At 40.7% G+C, this 16,127-nt stretch overlaps 1 pseudogene across 3 annotated transcripts in view; it reads right to left on the reverse strand.

The window, feature by feature from the left end:
• The window catches only part of LOC146189835 (allatostatin-A receptor pseudogene), a 30,399-nt pseudogene extending 19,824 nt beyond the window's left edge, over nucleotides 1-10,575 (reverse strand). For 2 of the 3 annotated variants that reach the window (XR_014707314.1, XR_014707312.1), the window contains exons 1-3: nucleotides 10,493-10,575; nucleotides 3,217-3,275; nucleotides 1,622-1,704 (exon numbers count right to left, since the gene is read on the reverse strand). The product of XR_014707314.1 is annotated as an allatostatin-A receptor pseudogene, transcript variant X3 (transcript). The remainder of the gene's footprint in view (nucleotides 1-1,621; nucleotides 1,705-3,216; nucleotides 3,276-10,492) is intronic. The other variant, XR_014707313.1, reaches the window with a different exon arrangement.
• Between the last annotated feature and the right edge of the window lie 5,552 nt (nucleotides 10,576-16,127).

A 16,127-nucleotide genomic window follows, 5' to 3' on the forward strand; every position in this document is an offset into this window, starting at 1 on the left:
CCCCCCCCCCCCCCCCTCCGCCCTTAGCGCTCTGGGCTGGATGGCGCGCCTTCATTTGGCTACTACATATTCATTTCTAGCACCACCATGAGAAAACGCCACCGGCATTTTCTACAAGTACCACACTTTCCAGCTCTTTCATCCTGCCGCCTACAAAAAAAGTCCTGTTCTACAATTGCGAAATACCTATGATAATTAATACTGCGGTGGCAGGAATTCGCGTCAAAAAGAGCTACAGGTGGATAAAATGCTGATCAGCTCCGCGATTTGAACTTACTTCTACCGTTACCATATACATTTTTGTCTAAAACCGTTTCAGAAAAAAGAAAAAGCTGTAAGCACTGCCTTAGGGCAGGAAAATTACTCGCCTGCGCATGATATCGGGCATTAAGTGAGCATCCTGAGAAAAAGGGCATCCTTAATTGCTTTTCAATACTTTGAAGTCTGATTTTCCAAGGTATATATTGTTTAAAGCTGATTCCCGGCTTGAAAGGTAATGTCTTGTAACCAAAGAGAAATGTCTTCAGGGTGATCCTTTTTGTGTTGTAAGATGGTCTTAGAGAACGATATCAATCCTCGTAATTAGGGATGGGAAACGCGGGTACTTTTCTTAAAGGCTATAAATTATGCATTAGCAAGAATAACAAAAAATCAATGCCAACCATCTAGCACGTCTATACGTTTCTGGAAACCTGTAGGCCCACAAATTTTTCCCTGTTGGTCAGTTGCCGCATTGATGTTTGCCTCGAGATTATGCAAGAAATTGGTTATTTCCACCGTTCATTTCTGAAACAATATCTGATAGGAAAACAACGAAGCGTATTATTCTCTTGTGCAACCTGGAAGTCGTGAAAGAACGCAGCTGGAAAAAAAAAATAGGTTGGCGTGGCAAGCATCGATTTACGATTAATTAGAGGTCATCAATCTTTCTACACCTCCTTTCAGTCACCCTTCCTAATCTATTAATTACGTCTAACATTACATGCTCTTTCTTCGCGTTTCGATCGGAAAGTAACTCTGACTCCGAGAGAAGGAAGAGAGCGAGAAAGTTGGCAATTTTTGTTTGTTTTCAGTTTACGCCTTACAGTATTGTTACGGCGCCGAGCAGAAAGAACATGTCGCTCGCGCAGATTTCGATTAGTTTTGTATCTTGACATCAATTTCTGATTAGCGCTGCAACAAACGACAAATTCACACTGTATAGCAGGCTTAGAATTGTAGCCTAATATGGGTACATATTTATTTGCTCTGAAGCTGCTCAACCACACTGAATATAAGTTGGCACCGCATAAAAAAAAGTACATCCGGAATTGGGAAAAAAAATGGAAATAAACTAGAAAAAAGTAGGCAAAATAATGACCTCGTAGCAATGATCAAGACGTACGCTCAACATCATCCACCTCTGTCCGTTTGCTCGTGAACTTTGTTTAAACATGGTATGGTGCAGCTAGCTAACCAAGCAATTGAGCAGGGTTAATTTGCTGTTAACAACCGTGCGATTTTGCAAAATAAACACGTAGTGTTGTGTCGCTCGCATAGCTGACGGAAAGTGTAACTTTAATGACAATTTTACTCAGAGATAATTGTCAGAGATATGCATAGTCTCTTGCTGGATACTAACTTCGTATATTGATAGAAGGAGGAAGTGCTTTGTCGACTGATATTACCCCGCTTCTTGCCACAATTTATTCCAGCTGACGACGCCTACGACGAATAAAAAAAGAGAAAGACCATGATTAATTATCGCGCTCAGCCATTATCCAACATATGTGGCACGATTTACCACACCTCCGTAATCTACACTATAGTAGGGCTGGGCCGGAGAGTTAGAAGTTTAGGCTGCCTAGATGCAATGAGGGAAGACAGCCATGAGAGTAAACTCTGTTCTAGAAAACGAAGAAAATAATAGACACAGCACACTGCATGTGCGTGTCAGCTGGTCGAGGCGGCTGTGGTAACATAAAACTCAAGTATTCATCGAAGTTCCACCAGCTTTCATAACCGTCACAGAGATATCCTCCACGACAAGAGAATGATTCAACTTAGAGGTTCTGTTCTTATTCCGAAGAACAACATAAACAAAATATTGATAATATTTATATTGACATTATGTTAATGCCTATCTCTTTGCAGTCAAAGATAACGATGGTTGTTTCTTGTTCAATGATATCCTGTGAATGCAAAATAACATTTGTGGTGCAGTACGTTCAAGAGGTTTTTCTCTCTCACCAGACTCGATGCTTTTTAGTAAGTCCTATGCCGTATTGCCCGTCATCGTTGCCTTTTATTCATTTAATCATCACCACGCAGTTCCCGTAGCGGACTAAATTGGACATTTGACACATATTTATTGACACAGGCTTGGTATCAGAGAAATTATATTCAAAATACACGCGATCTCAAGGAAACAGTTGAAAAACATGGATATTATTTGGCCTCGTGATTCAGTAAGGTTTCTTATACAGTTCATCTAACTTCATTAGCGGTCAAGACCGTCTTTGTTGCTGACAGATTCTATAATAAAAGGTCAGTATATGAATTCACAGAGCCGTCTATGATTCGTATGACACTTTAGATAGCGGGGCTGAGGCTGAAGCTCAATATATACTGGTCTTATAATCAAATGAATAGACTGCAGGGCTGGCTGCACGCCGAAAAAAATCATGATTATCAAAATTTGGCAACCAAGCCTGCTCGCCTCAGCACATCACATACCTAAGGAATGAGAAAAAAAAGAACATACGATACAATAACGGAAATAAATTACCATGACGGAAACAATTGTGTGCGCACCCCAGCTAAAACAATAAGAAAATAAATATAAAACAAAAGAAACATCTCGTGCCCTATAGTGAAACGAACTGAATGGTTTTGAAAGTTACATCGACTAGTCTCCAGTAGTGTCTTTGTTTACCAATGTTAATTACACTATATTCTTTAGCTTATGTTTTATGGTCGGGTTTAGATATAAGTATTATACAGTTGATTTATATTGGCATTTAAAACTCTAGATTAAACGTTTCTACCGAAACACTGCTTACGCAGCTAGATCACCAGAATTAAGACCAGTAGCTGAAGCTTATACCTTATCCTGTGCATAAGCAAATAAACTTCTGAAGCATCATTCGATAGAAAGGCGAGTTTTGTTTTCGAAGGTCCATCTTGGGACTCTAGCGCTGCTATTGCTCAGAAGGATTTTTTTCTTGTAGTACTCACGCTTTGGACCACTAACGCGGGCCGCTTTGCTTTACTTATTGACTCTTTTGTAAGAACATCTGGAACACGACATTTAAGACAATTTCAAACTTCTCAAATAATATGTGTCCCGTAAAGCTGTAATTCTTGGTTCCTATACTTGTTTCTATTACCTTACAAAAATAAAATAAATATTGCTGTTTAGGCCAAGCGACTGCCAATGGCCCTCGTTTGATTTTACTAAGCTTTCACACTTTTTGAATGCCTTTAGCTGGCATACACGGTATACCAAATCATCCTACACCCCAAGATATGCAGAATAGAGGGACTAAAATCTCCTCACGAACAATCATGACTGCTCATAGAAAGCAAGAACATAACATATTCATTCCTACGCTCCCATGCCGACTTGCGTCTGTGTTAGTGCTTCAGTTACTCCACTGCTAGGGAAATTCAGACTCGCCCACGGACAGAAAGCGGTGAGCTCCCTGTTAATTATTGAAGATGCCACGCACTTGGATGGGGCGAGTCTTTAAAAATGAATGGTTACCTGCCAGCACTCGTACTTACTTGCTTGTTTATGGATAGCGCTCTTTCTCTTCGGTCGGCTCGATGGCTACTTCGGCTCTGTCGTGAAAGTGAATGGGACTTTTGCGGCAAGACACCGACACCAGTGGGTGTTAAGGCCCAGTACTGCTGTCTTCCAGTTCTCGACAGGTATAAATTTCACCTTTAACCTTTACGTTTCGGTGCACTTGCCTGACTCTTTCCTCATATTCTATAATGCATATATCGTGGTATACACTGAATTTTTTTTACGCGGCGTCACCTGTCATGAATTGCAGTATATGACATCTCTGATAACGATACCAAGAAGGTTGATATTACGCTTTATACATTACACGCAGGAGCACTGTGATCACTATGTGTTCGAAATTGATCTGCGAACATTATTTTTTTTTTTCTCCAAGGAGGAAAGAAACAGGAAAATGATTTTCATTGTACGGCAGCTAATAAATACAGTATCACATTACTGTTAGGACCGCGAATGGTTCAAGTTTCGTGCTGGAAATATTGAGGCAGCCGAATTTCTAGGCACCTTCAATGGATAAAAGCATTTGGACACGCGTGTTGCGGAATATTCGTCCCAGTGTTGTTGCTGCTCATATGACATAACCAAGCATAAAAAGCGATGATATTCGCTCCCCCCCCCCCCCCCCCCCCTATTTGATGCAGCTGTAACGTTAGACATTGCATTTAATACGATAATACGATGCGTTTAATGCGAAAAAATACGCTATTCGAGAATGAAAGTGGATCCCTTATCAGGCTCAACGATGCGTTTAATCGTTGGCAGACAAAAGGCAACGTCGCACCCTGTATGAAAGCTTTGCCAGTGGACACAGCCCTGCATGCGCAAGTTTGCACATACGTGATAAAAAAAAAATGTTGAAACACACGCCTGCTCTGATAATTTTATCAAGTCCATATTGCATAGAAGTAGAACTGCTAATAAGTTACATATACAACTACGCTCGCTAACCTCAGTTGGTGTAAGTCAACCTGTTAACATGGCGTTTATAAAATAATAAACAGCGACAAGTTTTGCTTGACTTTTTGTTCTTTTACTGTATAACGTCTCTTCTGAATGAATTTGCCATAATTCTCAGCGCTCATTTTTTTTTATTTTGTAGAGCTTAATATAAATAGCCCTATAAAGCTGCTGAACCTGAATATGTTCTATTCTTCCCATCAGTGGCATCGTTTAGCGGTGTTCTGTGGAATTGAATTGCCAAGGATGAATTTCAGGTCAGTTACCTCAACTAAATACACTAAGGGTTGCCGTGTAAATTTTGTATATTTTAATGCAATAAAAAATAACAGTTATGTCGAGCCCTGAGATAAGCTCTCGAAGGGCTGTGTTTGATGTGCTGCTGCAAGAGAGGCCATGGGAGCTTGCGTTACGCTCATTTTTACTCAGTAGGCCAATAAATATCATTTTATGGCAGACTCTGATACACCAGAATACAGCTTCTTCACCTTTAATAGCTTTTATCGCAGCCAATGGCACTCAGTAATTCGAATGACATCATGATAATCATGGTACACATGATATTGCTAAACAGCAGGGGGTAGCTAATGACGGAGGGTCCAACATGACCTAATCGAATTGCCCGCAACGTCATGAAAATCACTCGGCACCTTTGGCTGCAGAGCATTCAATAATTAGTATCAGTTGCTTTTCTCGAGTTGTATCCGACTGCAACGAACTGCCCATTGTAAGAATTCACACCCATAAGAAGCCCAATAATTCAAGTTTCCTCCCGTCGGAAGTGAGGAACCTCCATGTTGTTCAAGCACAAAAATTCGGTAATAAAATGAGACCCCTAGATGTGCACAGCATAGGGGGTTGGAAAGTATGCGATGTAACCGATTAACTACTCCTTGCCGTAAACGATACAATATTTCAAATGTAGTAGGACACTTCCTCTGTACTGGATGATATTCGTTATTGTTAAAAAAAAAACTTAAATTATTGGTGAACCTTGGTGTTAAGAACGTAAGTGAAGCCTCCAAACAGTGAGAACTACGCGATAGAAGTTCCAATAAAAATGAAAAGAAATATTGCACCAGACAGAAATTAATACGTTAACAAGGATTGAAACATAAATTTATGTTGGTTTTGATAGATATTATAGGGCACGCTAAATTTCTGCGCTTCTTTATTCATGTGAAGGCATTTACTTCATCATTTATTAATCGAAAGATATAACACAAGACAACGGCTCGATTTTACACTGACACCTCTAAACGCAAGAGTTAACTTCGATAAGCATTTTTATTTCCCCAGAGCAGTTATAGATTGGAATAACCTACCTAATCCCGCAGTATCACAAATCTCATTAAAAATGTTTGAAACCTAAGTTTAATTTTCCTTAAATGCTTGGCACTGTATCGTGTCCTTGAGTTGCATTTTGTGCTTTGTATTTCTTTTTTGCAAATCGTATGCTTTCATATTTTATTTTGAATTAGCATTTTTTAACAAGCTTGAATTTATACTTTTTTGTTTCCAGCTACTGTTAACTTGCATTTTCTATACCGACTCTGCTAAGGATCTAAAAAAAAAAAAATCGCAGTACCGATCAATACAAGTGCAATACTTTTTTCCTGAGAAAAAAAGTGCTGAGCACTGAAAAATTTGCGCGGAATCTATTTGAATAAAACGTGGCCATGCAGTGCATTTATAAACAGTCTAGAACAGATGTTTACTAGCACAGAACAGAGGGCATCATGACATATCAGGATATCCCTGAGAAGGAACTGTCTCGCAGGGATATAGTTTATCCAGTGGAAGCCAAAACAAACATAAAATGTTTACTTGTGAAATGAATGTAGACTGAACACAAATGACGCTAGGATTTCACAAAGAAGAGAGCATTAGCAGCTTTAACGCATACTCATAAGATGTGATATATGTGAACGAGCACACACGATACTTTGTCCAGCTCAAAAGACATAAGAAGAGAGATTGTCGCATCATGTTGTACAGACCATTATTGCAACGTACGCGTTGTGTGGTAGAACACTGGCGCTATTATGCAAATAGGTTGGAGTCGGAAATATTACCTCGTTGGCAATTTAAAAAGACGGTTTTCAGTACACAACGTTGTCACTTATGTAACGAGTACAAGAAAATCCTCTGTTCGGAGCAGAAAGGCTCACGGCTAATGCTTATACGGGCGCATCATGCAAAGTGGACGTAGTTCTACAAGAAAGCACTTTCAGAAAATTTTATAGAATTAGCTTTTCACCCGCTAGCCCTTTATTATACAAGAAATATTCTCATATATGTGAACTCTACCAACAGAATGTACATAGAAACGTGTTAGGCCAAACCTCCATCGGATATAACTCGTATGTCAAACGACACCACTAGGACGTACCTAGCTTTTCTTGGTACGCTGCCTGGCGGTATAATAACCTAACTACCACAACATACTTCTCGGAGAACTGTGCTGCTTCACTGCCATCTTGCACTGAACATCATGTCAACTGTCAGCACTCTGATTGCCCATGCATGAACACTGCGTTCTCCCAAACTCCGCCCTAACTCGCTTACTTGAATGCTCGAGAGACCCGGCATAAAACTACACTAGTTAATGCCGTACCAAAAATGAAACACGAAACTTGTTTGCTTGGTTATGGGAACGGAACCAGTTGTGCATGTCTGTGAAGGCCTTCAACAAGCCGCAACAGTAAATCTTGCACTTTTTCCCTACAAGAAGTATGCGACTACCGAAATGCCAGTGGATAGCCTTCGTGAAAAATTGCGCAGGCAGCATATGTTGTGTACCGCAAAATGCTTCTAGTGGTGCTAACCGCTGAAACTCTCCACATCGTAAAACAGCCTGCCAAAGTCGCGCATGCTTTTTATTTGCTTTTCTTTCCAACTTTCCTATTTGCTGGAGAGGGCTACTGACCATTAACCGCTGATCATTACTACACACAAGGTCGCTCCTTTTCCCAAAGTTAAGAGAGCTCGCGGACGGTCTCCAGTTAGGCGCAGAAGCGGTCATTAGCGACGCGGTCTAGCTCCTGACGCATATTACGGTCTTTCATCAGGCTCTTGATGGATGCGCTTCCAGGATCACGGAGCACGCGCTACCGCGTTATTAGGAAAGGCCGCGCTCTGAGCTCAGTGTCTCATCTCACATTCGCCACGAACCCACACAGTGCCGGCTCCAATTTACGCTTATGCACAAAGGCGGACAAGTTCACACGTGGGAGAGGAAAAGATCTTGAAACAAGAGCAAAATAGAAATTGGATGAATGTGGTTACCATATTTCAGTACATCTGCCGCTCTCGTGATAATTACGCACTCAAGCTGAAGAAGGGCTGCCCATTCAGGAAACCGAAGCATGCTTGGTTCCCCAGGGATTGACGTTAAAGCGTTAATGCTCAGTTTAGCAGCGAAGTTTCAGGCTACGTGTTCAGTCGGTTTAAGTGTGTAGGCACGTACACAAAATTGAGATTTCCTTAAGACAACCCTGCTCATACTGCACTGGAATTCATCTTTAACGCCGCTCTCTTAATCGCCCATTCAGGAAATTAGTGTGAAATGCTTCATTCTATTATTCGCGCGGAAAAAAAATATGCAGAGACAGTTTATGATTTTAGGTGTTTGTTGTGAACACTCCTAATAAGTTTAGCTATGCAAATACTTAATGCCAACAACTGAAATAATGCAAAACGTTAAAATGCTGAAGATTACTATAGATAGCTTTAAATACTGACTGATTGACCACAAACAGTCCGAGCAATCTGCTTATTGTGCTTCGTTATTGCACCTCAACGGTACGGGCTCCTTCTTTGGCCTACGATGGTAAGGGTGGTTTTAGTGGAGCAAAATTAAAGAAGTGAAATGCTAAAGGAACGTGCTAAAAGAATATTTCATCCAGCTGTAAACGTAAAGTTGAAACAGCATACACCTCTCCAATATGATATACGTGCAACGAGCAATTAAAGAACAAAAGTTATCTTATCAAACTGCTTAAATTTCTTGCAAATATCTCGAGAAGAAATTAAGTAGATGTCGAGCGCTTGCTTGCAATGCAAAACACTGAATTCATTACGATCACAGCATGCTGTTATTGCTTTTGAGTGAATTTTCTTTTGATTCCGATATAATTATATGAGCATAAACTAGAAGCGACTAATCCTCCTCCCACCGCAAGTTTTCTCATCAATGTGTAAAAGTCAGTAAGGCGTTTTCAGCGACTGTTTGCATTTTGCAAACTCTTCCAGCGGATGACCGCTGGTATACGCCTCTTCCATACCCGTTTTAACTCCTAAATGTTTTAATATATAATCTCTTCTTTAAGCCCTAATATTGCTTAAGTCCTTTAATCAAAGGTTGTATTGCTCAGCACCATAAAGCGCTTCTTTTACTGAACAGCGTCTGTTCCCAAGTTCTGTCTTTCAGATCTCCTGCTCGTCCTACACTGCCGGACACCATTGCCGACTGAAGTAAAATGTCATGCCACAAAATTTTAGGACAATTTGTCATAGTTGAGAAAAGCATGCGCATTGGCTATAGCAAAAGCCGCTCTCGCTTTTTGCAGCGTTGGAAAGTTGTCCCTAATTTGAAGTCACGTTGCGGAGGGAGGAGATATATTAGTTTTCACGAAATATAAGGAGAAGAATGAATGAGCGCAGGGCGACAGGAAAACAACCCTTGCGGTTCAATGTTGCGAAATCGGGATAGCTGCTGTAGGGCTGGTAATGATTGTGGCATTCATTAAAGCGGTGTCCCCACTTTGATTAATGTCCTTTTCCCGCGCGCTTTGCGTTCGTTACACAACCTTTGAATAGAGGGACCAACGAATATTATGTAAAAAAAAGGATTTGTTATCGTAATGAAAGCAAGCAGACAACTGCAGAGGGATATACTGCCGCTTAATGCGAATATTAAGGGGCGTAAATAGGAACTGGAGTCCCGTAAGAGTCTGGTATGTCTTTTATTACTAGTTCGAAAACGCTGCTAGAGTTTATAGCTAGAAATGTATACATTTGGTAAATTTCGTGGTTTTTGCTTTTGCCACCCCGTCCTTTGCTCAAATTCTAATCTGTGCGCAGGTATAGATAAAGAAAATTACAGATGGGCTGTTTCGCCAAAAGAGAGAGTAGAGAATGAGAGCGAGAGGTAATCGGACATTGATATTATCAAACTGCATTTCTGCAGTCCCCTTTGAAAAAATATTGAAACAGCTGTTTTCAATATAGAGAGGTCCATGTTTCTTATAAAAGTCATTGAAACTCCACTTCCTTAAGTGAGGAAGTTTTTATTTCAGAAACGTTTTCAACCAATCTTGGCGGGAACTGTTGCCAAAATGCACTTCGGAAATATGCAAGTTTTATCCATTCATCTCTCCCTTCTTTCCTATCCTTGCAAAAAACACCCCTTCCGAACTTAGGCCTCATGTAAGCCCTTGCAGATCTGCAATGTCTTGCAAAATGTATATAGCAGCAGACTCCAGGTGCGTATAAGCGACAAGAAACTCTTCCGTCAGACTATAATCCACTTCAGAGCGTAGCTATTCTGGCTAGACAGTGCTTAAGGCCTGTAACGAAATTCTGCAACGAAGCCATACCAAAATGGCCAGGTAAATTCTAGCCCTGGAGCCTAGAGAGACTCGAGAATGTAAAACATGAGACGATCCCAATTGCTTTAGAACTAATAGTCGTTCATAAAACGTACGATTAGATAAAGTAATTTTATCAGTCAGAACAACTCACCTCCACTGGGCTTTCATCAATGCCAAAACACTTCACCCTAAACGGTACCCCTCAATGAGACATTTTTCCACGTTTTCTTTTCGACACCGTGTTCAACCCACTAGTACGAAAAATAACAAACTTACATTTATTATACGCATACGACTTAAATAAATGTGAGAAAGGGAAGCAATAGCGAGATTAAAGAAACATGCAAACAGGAGCGAAAGCAGTATTGCAAACCGAGAAGAGTGTCTATCATGCTCCACTTAAAGCCAAAGTTTCTGATATTAAATATCATCCACAATGCTAAGGAGGAGGAGGAAGATGAGTAGGAAAGGCAGGGAGGTTAACCAGTAAAAGCAACCAGTTTGCTACCCTGCACTGGGGGAAGGGGATGAGTAAATATAAAAGTTGTGAGAGAGTGATAGTTGAAGTTAATACAGTCGCATAACAGACACGCCACATCACATCACGTTACAGTCATGTCATAGCAAACTCATAGTCCTTCGATTAGGCCTGTGCTTCTCATAAAGCGGAGCAGTGCCACAATGTTAAAACATTCCACATATACATCCAGGTCGAGAAGAAGGACATGCGAGGAGCAGAACTGTAAAACCTTAGAAATCTCGTGATCCACATAGAGGCCAATGAAGCGCTGTCAGCCCGAACGAGATCATAGGCTGTATCATTGAAACAACTGGCTAGTAAGGTGCATGACAGCTAGGCAAATATCAGGCAGAATAAAGTTTTGGGACTCATGTGTCAGCTATGGAATTTGTTCTGCGCACTCTTTTATCCCTTACCTAGCCAGAAAAGAGGAGATAAACTGTACGATCACATAGAGCTACAAGTCAGCGCTCCATCTCCCCAGACGCGTGGGTAACAAACTGCTCCTACATTAATGTGTTGAAAGTACTTTCGATGACGTCACAAAACGCACACAAACTTTTCTAGTTGGAGAGGCAGTCCAAATATTGAGCGAAAACGCGCATAAGATAAGGAATAATCCTGCCATATTGGTCCATACATGCGATTTCATGTAGGCTCCTACGTACGAAATAGCGAGAATAGACCTTATCCCCAAAAGCTAGCACCCCGGGAACCACACACATAAGAGAAGTGAGGTTTAGAGTCGTATGTAAACACTTCTCCAATTTGATTGAGAAGTTATATGTCGATGTCAGAAAATATCGTTCGAGAAATTCTTTTTGATATATGCATAATAGTAAGCGGAGGTCGAGGCCACCCTTCGGTGATCATCTGTGTAATCGTGCAGAAGAGTTTGAAAAGGAAGGGATAGCTCTCACTATTATTCACACCACTCCAACAATCAAATTCGGCAGTTCTAAAATAGCATGTAAAAGGTTTCTTCCGTGGAAATTTCACAAACTTGCTCCTAAAATTCTCGGCACCGCATTGCCAGATTCAAATTGTCTCATTCCCAGTGCACGTTCTTCGTTCAGGAAACAAGTTTGCCCGCAACCGTGCGCGATGTTTAATCAGCCGGCTGATGAGTGAGCTCAACCTTGGCTCCACGATGGATCACGAGGTGAACTTTCATTAAATTATGATGCATCACCAGGAGAGCACGCAAAACTACCCCTCCCCAAAAATTACATTGAAAACGGCAGCAGGTTACTCTAAGGCAGTTGCAAACTGTTTTTTTTTTTTGCCAACCCTAATTAATAATAACTTCAATCTACAGACTGCTCCTCCTAAATCAAAAGTATCAATACACCACTGGAATATCGCAAACGAATATTGAGCATTCGCTCCCAGTTGAAGTTGAGTGCGAGAAATACATTAAAACACTATGGATTGGGAGTATACGGTGTCGGACTCTACGGTGTCGAGCCTTAACTCCGCGGTATAGGTGCGGGCTGTTGCATAGGCTTCTGTGGGGGCAGGCATCAAAGGACATTGGTACAGCTCTCTCGCCACAACGAGGAAGCGCAGGGATTTAAAAGTTATAATTTAATCACGTGAATGCTGTTTTCTCTTCCTTAGCATGAATGTATGATGCCCTCTGCCTTCCTCTTAGTAGTTGCTGCAGTTGCCATCTATATTTTAAGCTCTAGTGTCTGCACTATCAGGGGTTAAGTGCGGAGAATATATTTGCCTAGGAATATGCACCTGCAGCAAGACGTTTACAGTTAAATCAGTTTGACCATAATCATATCAACATCAACCACAATGTTTTCCTTAAACCGTGCACATACCTTCATATCACTAATATATGATTTTAACAGAAAAATAACTAACATTTCCTGTCGAACAAAAGTATACGAGTCAATTTTCTTTTTTTCGCCTGATTACTCCGTGGAACAGACTGTAAGAAGTAGTGTAGAAAACTGACAAGGAATTTGTGACTGCATCTTTGCGCTAGCGAGTAGCAAGAACTGTGACCGCCTGCTGCTTTCCGTAGTGGATATTTTTTGCCTTTTAAGAGCGTATAACAATTACACTTCTCGTACTGAAGTTTCACCGTGTGCTGCTCCTTAGTTACAGAATTTCCAATCATATTGTGGTTTGCTGCATTTCAGCAATGATACCTTGCTTCCTTAGCGATTGCTCGCATTACTTTCCTCTGCAATAACCTCCTACAACGATGCATCTGGGCGATTTGTAGTGCCTTATTAAATAAATAAATAAATAAATAAATAAATAAATAAATAAATAAATAAATAAATAAATAAATAAATAAATAAATAAATAAATAAATAAATAAATAAATAAATAAATAAATAAATAAATAAATAAATAAATAAATAAATAAATAAATAAATAAATAAATAAATAAATAAATAAATAAATAAATAAATAAATAAATAAATAAATAAATACTTAGCTATACTGGCGCGCACCATGCCTCCCAGACAGCAGAAGGTTCCGTGTTTTAATCTCACTATTGTCGACAATCTTGCAGTTAACAGTTGTTATGCCGTACTCTGCTGGGTATTCATCGAAGCTTCGGAAAGCGAAACCGTGAGAAGTTAAAAGAGCTGCCTTGACATCTGGAGCCGACGTCACGTTGATTAGTCCATTATGTAGGACATGCTTATTTTATTATTTATTTATTGATACTGCAATCCCAGTGTTGGGATTTTAGCAGGGTGGGAATATAAACTAAGCAGTTTAACAAAACAGGCAAAAATAAACAATAATTACAGTGCAAATTGAACTCTTCTGCACAATTAGGAATAAAACCAAACATATACAACACAGCAGTGAAATAACAAAAGCAATAAAAAGAAACTAGGTGATACTTGATCCGGTACCAAGCTCGTAGGGCTACTGTCAAACATCCACTCTAATGGATTCCCGGCTTCTTGTTATGAAAGAAGCCAACTCTCAGTGGGGCCAGGGAAAGCATAAGGGACTATTTTTTATTTTCCCTGTTCCCCAGAAGTAGTTCTTTAATCATTCTATAGGCACCCTGCAATGAAGTTTGCTGTGGCGATCGCCCAGCCGTAACATATAGCCTAGAGAGAAGAGCAAATACTTTTAGGCGCTGTCGTAGGGCATTTTCACGCCACCTGCATCAGCTTACACGGATCAGATTGCACGCTCTGTCGAAGCTTTGCATGGCGTGTCAGATAACTAGTCTACGTCGAGGCACCTAGTCAATGACGTTATCTGTCACATGCGTATCTGTAACAGTGATCTACATTGTCGGTCGTCTATCGTGTGCCAAGCGGCTAACAGCAACATTTTTAGGCGCGCTACAGAACAAATGCAGCGCTGCATAGCCAGTGCAGGTTCCCTATAGGGGAAAAATGATAAATTGAAAGTGTAAAAAAGGCATGGTCTCTTGTGCAATTCGAACCCATGGCTTCCGAAATTCCCGTGCAAACTTCGGACCAACTGATCCACAGCGAGAGTCGTTCAGTCTTCTAGTTCCAAGCATTGATTGTTTACCTACCCCATAGGCACGGTTTGGATTCGCCTCTTTCAGTATTTCGTTTAGAGCAGCATACCCTGCTCCAGCATACGCTTCGTGCCATATCAGGGAGAGGCGGCCCCGAATTCAGTTTGGCCGGCTTGCCCACAACCACAACATTTCGTGCCCTCGCATAACACAGCCCTCAAAACGTCTCGCATTGTATTTGCTCAGCTGCTTGAAAAACCACGCGCTAACCCCCACGCACATTGGAAGGTAAACAAACGTTGATATGCCCACACACGGACTGTGAACCAGGAACGCAAACTTTTCCGGGGCAGTCGAGCTGTTTTCAAGATTTGCCGTGCTCTAATCTCATTTCGCCAAAACGGGTAGAGTTTTTTTTGCTTATATGCACCGCTCTTGACCATGCGCATTTTTGTATTTTTATTGGTTGATTACAAGAGCGCTCTGATCAGAGACCTTTCGCATGCGTGTTTTTTGTTTCGAAATATATCGCTAGAACATAGCTTGCATGCTTTACAGCAACTGAGACTCTGTATGCTGCTTATAAATATATCTGTGCGATGCTCTCGTTGCGGGAGATAAGTCGTTGTACAATTGTTTTCGAAAGCATAATCACCGCGTTAGTGGCGTGGCGTGAACTTACTGACGGTGTTGTCATTTTCTGACCAACAGCAAGTTTTGTAATAATTGGCATGATAATTTAACTTATGAATTGAATTACACCACCGACCACTACGATTTGCGTATTCATACTTCACAGAAGCGCTATGTTGTTCCCACATTAGCACAACGGATACAATAGCAAAAAGGCAATTTTTGAAGCATACTGCTTCTCACACATCGGAGTGCATTGCGCTGAAAGAAGGAGCTGTTGGCAATGTGCCGCATTGCATATAACTATTTTGGCCACCTGGGTACTGTCCGATGTTAGTGCACATCAATGAACACCACGTGGTCAAATTTTCTGGAGCTGCCCACCATGGCACTAAGTCTACCATTGCTTCCTTCAACCTTATAAACCAATTGAAACCCCAAAACGTTTGAGACGGTTTAGTACATCGAAATTGGAAATACCATGCTATAGAACCGCTTGCCTTGGTTTAGCATTGCTTTTATCTGACCAGCCACAGCCTTGAGATACGTTGGTTCCCATTGTCTTTATCGTTTTGACAGGTTCTGGCACTGCGACACTCCGTCAGACAATACCCATTAAAAAAAGAACTACAGAACTGTGTCAAAAATACGACAAAATATCCTGTAGTTCTGTCGTAACCATCAAATGTTTTTGTTGTTCTGCAGTATTTTTTTGTAGTTCTGTAGTTTTTTTGTAGTATATTTCTGTTGTCTGTAGTTCTGTAGCACTTTTCTGTTGTAACTACAGAAATTTCTGATGTTACTACAGAATGTTCTGTTGTTACAACAGGTTTCCTGCCAAAACCGCACAGAAGTTCTGTCGTAACATCAGAAAATTTTCTGTAGTTTTTTCCGACTGGGTATGACTAAGTATGTGCTAGCCTCCAAGCTCAGCCTTGAAAGCAGGAACCAGTATGCTGCCCTATGATGCAGGTTTACTCTAGGCAGGTGTCACGATAGCAGCGAAACTAGATAAAACGTATGGATCACAGTATAACTCTTATAACTCTTCATGCGATACCTGGAGGCCAGCTGTAATAACAGAGCAGTACATTCAAGCTGAACGCCATTCATTTTTATTTATAGTGCAACTTTTTCACAGTAAATGAAGAT

This window comes from Amblyomma maculatum, chromosome 5, assembly GCF_055883805.1.
Source record: "Amblyomma maculatum isolate TAMU_Amacu chromosome 5, ASM5588380v1, whole genome shotgun sequence".
Lineage (NCBI taxonomy): Eukaryota > Metazoa > Arthropoda > Arachnida > Ixodida > Ixodidae > Amblyomma > Amblyomma maculatum.